Consider the following 4,243-nt stretch of genomic DNA (forward strand, 5'->3'; position numbering starts at 1 on the left):
CCTGGCCCCCACCCCCTCCCCTCCCCCTCCCTGGCTGGCACTGTGAGTGCCAGGCGCTGGCAGAAAACAAACCCGCCGGGGTGGGTTTGCAGGGAGCGGGGTAACCTTGACACAGTTGCGGCAGTCGCTAATGGCAGACACACACTCCGCCTGTTCTGGGGGGACTGTTGCCGTTGCTAGGAAACCGGCAGCCGCGTGAATGGAAATGGGTCAGTAAACCTGGGGAGAGATAGTGTGACACTCGAACCACTGCAGCTGCTCCAGCCCACACCGAAATCCCTCCTCTTCAATATTTATCACTCCCGCCTGGGCCCTCAGCTCCTGCCAGACCCGGCACCAGCCTGGCCCTCAGGCTCCCCCAGGGCTCGACGGGGGGAGAGAGAAGAGATGGGGGGGTGTTGCTTATCCGCTCCTTGGGGGGCCCCCCCAGGCGGGATGGAACTGGTTCTGGAGGAGATTGAACAGGAAACAGAGTCTAATCCTGTGGCGGGGAAGGGGTTAAAAGGTCAATTCACGCCTGTTCCTGACTTAGGCACCGTGGTAAAATTACTGCAAGTGTGAGCAGGCTAGCGACTGCCTGCTCTCCTACCTGCGGAGGCACTGATTAAGACAGGAGACCTCCCTCCCCGGGAGAAGAGGCACCCAAAACACGGCCAGGATTCGCTCACAGCTTGAAAACACCTTCCTCTACAGCCAGAACCTATGCCTCTAGTACAACCTGATAAGCACCCCAAATGGACACGAGCTGCCTACTGCCGAACGACAAATACCGTCCTGTACGCACACCCCTCCAACAGCCAGACACTCACTGTTCAGGAAACCCTGACAACACCCTTCCACGGACACCCCTACCATATAACACGACAACTGCAATTCGGAGCAGTGCAGTTCAGCTCAACAACTATAAACAAGCCGACAAACCGAGGCACAGGCGAAACTACCGTGTCGGATTGTGCCGAACCTTCCCAGTCAGGCTGCAGCCTCCCCACACTGCCTGCCCTAACCCAAAGCCTGGCTTTTCTGGTTCATCTCTGTTTCTTTCTCTCCCGTGGCCAGCTTTCTTGTCTTGCACCCCCCCCCCGCAACATACTGCCCCTGCGATCGCTCATCGGGACACACCATCCCACGAGCTAGCTGCCTCGAGCACCCCCCATTCCCTGGAGGCTGACTGGTCACTGACACACACATTCCCTTCCCCTAGAAGCAAGCAGTCTCACAGCCTCGGACTGACACGAGCTCTTGTTCTTCCGCACAGGCCTCTCTACTGACGAGAGGGACCCTGGGAATCGGCAGTACCGCTCACTGGGTGACATGCCCCCTCCGCCCTCCACAGTCCCGCCAGTATCCCTGAATGGTGTGTCTAGGGAAGGGAGGCTCTCCAGTCTTCTGGAGGTGGGGATACGTCCACGGGAATCTCCCATCTGACTTGGTTCTGTGTGCTCCTATCTCCTAGGATACATCAGTCAACACAGTCTCAGAGCCTGTCAGAGCTGGAAGGTGCCTTAGGGAGTCACTAATCCAGCCTCCTCTGCTATGCAACAGGAAACCGAGGCCCAGAGAGGGGAAGCGACTGCCCAAAGTCACACAGCCCAACTGTGGCTTCCAGCCCCTTTCTCTTTCGCAGTTCCTCACTGAGCTCTGTGTGTGTTGGAGAGAAACGGAGGGNAACGGGGGGGGTTTCAGGGCGGCCCAGCGGGGGGGGGGGGGGCTTCCCTGAGGCAGAGGGAGGTGGGGCTGGATTCAACGGGAGAGGGAGTCTATAGTCCTAGAGCGGAGTTCATGAGAACTGCCCAGCACTACATTCAGAGACAGGTACTGGGCAGCCCTGGAATCTGGGCCACATAAATTTGCTCGAATCTGGACTGCCAAAATGACCTGGTGGACACTCACACCCCACCTCTTATCCCAGCCTTCCCCCCACACCCTCCCACAAGCTGCATCCCTAAACCAGCCCCCAAACCAAAGGTAAAGGAAGACTGATCTGTTCTCCATACCTGGCCTTGAAGGTACGTTCTAGGGAATCTCTGCCCTTTATTATTTAAAGAAATCTCTGCCAGGAAGCCTCTGGGATGCTCCGGAAAGAGGTGTTCTGCTAAGTAGCTTTTATGTCAACTCCATTTTGCAGAAAAGCAAACTGAGGCTCATAGAGGTGGGGTAGTTTGCTCAAGTTCACACAGACAACAAATGGAGCCTTGAGTTCTTTCCAGTACAAAAGGAAGGCCAATACAACAGGAAACAGGGAGAACTGGAGGGGGGGAGCATGGAGGGGAGGGAAGGGTGGGAGTTGACACAGGCCCAGGCCCAGGCCCAGGCCCAACATCCTGGGCTGAAGGGGGAGCCAACAGGGGTCTGAATTTGAATCTGGATATCTGGGCTCCACCCGCACCCACTCTAACAGAGGTGGAGTGAAAGGTCAGCATGGAGATGGGAGGGAGAGGAAAGCAGAATTCCACCAGCTTCTCAGCCTGCCAGCCGAGGCCGTACCCTAGGGAGCCAGGCCAGGGGCTGCCCCAGCTTCCCCCAGCCCAGAGCTCTCTGCCAGGCCCCACCCCCACCCCTTAGGAACAGCAGGAGTATTGTGAGGAGACCAGGCACCCTGTGTCGGCCTCAGTTTCTCCATTTGCACTAACAGCTAACCTAGCAGGAAGGACTTCTAAGGGCCCTTCCAGCTTTAACAGAGTTTAGTGACCTGTCCTAGTTTTCAGTTCCCAGCACATATTCAGAGGTCTCTCCCCTAGTCGGGAGCTAGCTAAGAACAATGTTAACTATGTGCTCAATGAAAAAGTGAACACTTAATAAAGCCAACATCTTTCCATCCTCCTCAGCCCTTACTGAGAGCCACTACTTACCTTGGGAAGCCAAATTTCGCAGGGTTGTTGGAGAAGGGGATTCAAACACTTTAAGTGCTTTGAATGAGACTGTGTATTACACACATGCCCTTTATTTCCCATCCTCACCATGTGCAGACACTACGGTAATTGCTTTAAACACTGTGCAAGTTCAGCTCCACCACAAGGCCATGGCCTACCTACTATTATCTAGTTTTTCAGATGAGCAAATGGACTAAGGAGTGAAGGGACTAGCTCAAGGTCACACCACCAGTGAGTGGCAGAGGAGGGATTCGAACTGTACCTATCCCCACTGCTTTTGTTGAACATGGTGAGGGTGTGCTGGGCTGGGGCAGGAAATGGAAGTTGAACAGGGACCCTTGGCAGAGGGAGAGGTAGTCCACCCCAGGCGAGGGAGGCGCCTGAGTTGCCAAACGGTTCAACAGTTTGCAGAGGCCAAATGGTACTGGAACCAGCAAAGTGTGGGAAAGCATCCCTTCCCCTCCCCCACAAAGGGCAAGGTAGACCTCTTTCCCTCCCCCTACCCACAGTGCCAGTAGTGAGCCCTGAGAGGTCACTTACCTACTCCCCTGGATCTCAGGGTTCCTGTAAAAGGAACCCCCTCCCTCCCGGGAGCCCTTTTCTGGACTTCAGGACCTACAAGGTGCAGAGCCGCCCCCAAAGAAAGCTGCCGCCAACGTCCAGAAAACTGTCCAGGATTTTTCCGGCACGTCCGCCCCCCGACCGGCTCCGCGGTTGCGAGGGGTGAGGGCAGTGGCGGGGGGGGTTGTTGGGAGAGGACGGCCTCGCCTCCCTCCTAGAAACCCTGGGGCGCCTCTTGCTCGAGCAGGGAGGCTCTGGTCCGCAAGCCCAGCCGTTCTCGGGCCCGAACGGTCCGCCTCCGAGTTTTCCCGCCGCTGCCGCTGCCTCTAAGGCTACCTGGCAGGCCTGCGCTGCCCCCTGATCCCTACCACCCCCCCCCCCAGATGAGGCCGCGGAGCTTCTGACTCCTGGAGGAGGTGACGGGCCGAGAGGGAAACCAGGCGGCTGGGGGAGGGGCGTTGCCTGCACCTGGCCCCTCTCAGCCGCCCAGGCCGGGAGGGGCGGGACTGGACCCCCGCCAGACCCGAAACGAGCGGCGGGGGAGGGGAGGTGTGCAGCCCTCCACTCCCGCGGCCTGGGGGCGGGTAAGGAGATCTCCCCCCCACAGCCCTCGCCGCCGAGGCGCCCCCTAGGGTCGGGCTGCGAGGCGCCCCTTTCCGAGCCGCGCGCTCAGCCCGCTCCCCCGGCCGGCCGCGCTCTCCAGCTGCAGGAAATTCCAGAAGCTCTCCATCATCCCGGCGCAGCGCGCAGCCCGGGCTGCCAAGGCTCCCCGAAGGAGAGCCACATGCCGGCCGGCCGCGCGGCCCGCCCTC

The 4,243-nt window shown here is 58.7% G+C and overlaps 1 protein-coding gene across 2 annotated transcripts in view; it reads right to left on the reverse strand.

The window, feature by feature from the left end:
* AHDC1 (AT-hook DNA binding motif containing 1) overlaps positions 1 to 3,779 on the reverse strand; it is a 36,981-nt gene extending 33,202 nt beyond the window's left edge. For both annotated transcript variants that reach the window (XM_002913320.4, XM_034647499.1), the window contains exon 1: positions 3,411 to 3,779. The gene's annotated coding sequence lies outside the window, so the exon portion shown is untranslated. The remainder of the gene's footprint in view (positions 1 to 3,410) is intronic.
* Positions 3,780 to 4,243: the final 464 nt, after the last annotated feature.

The sequence above is a fragment of the Ailuropoda melanoleuca genome, chromosome 2 (genome assembly GCF_002007445.2).
Source record: "Ailuropoda melanoleuca isolate Jingjing chromosome 2, ASM200744v2, whole genome shotgun sequence".
In the NCBI taxonomy this organism is placed as follows: domain Eukaryota; kingdom Metazoa; phylum Chordata; class Mammalia; order Carnivora; family Ursidae; genus Ailuropoda; species Ailuropoda melanoleuca.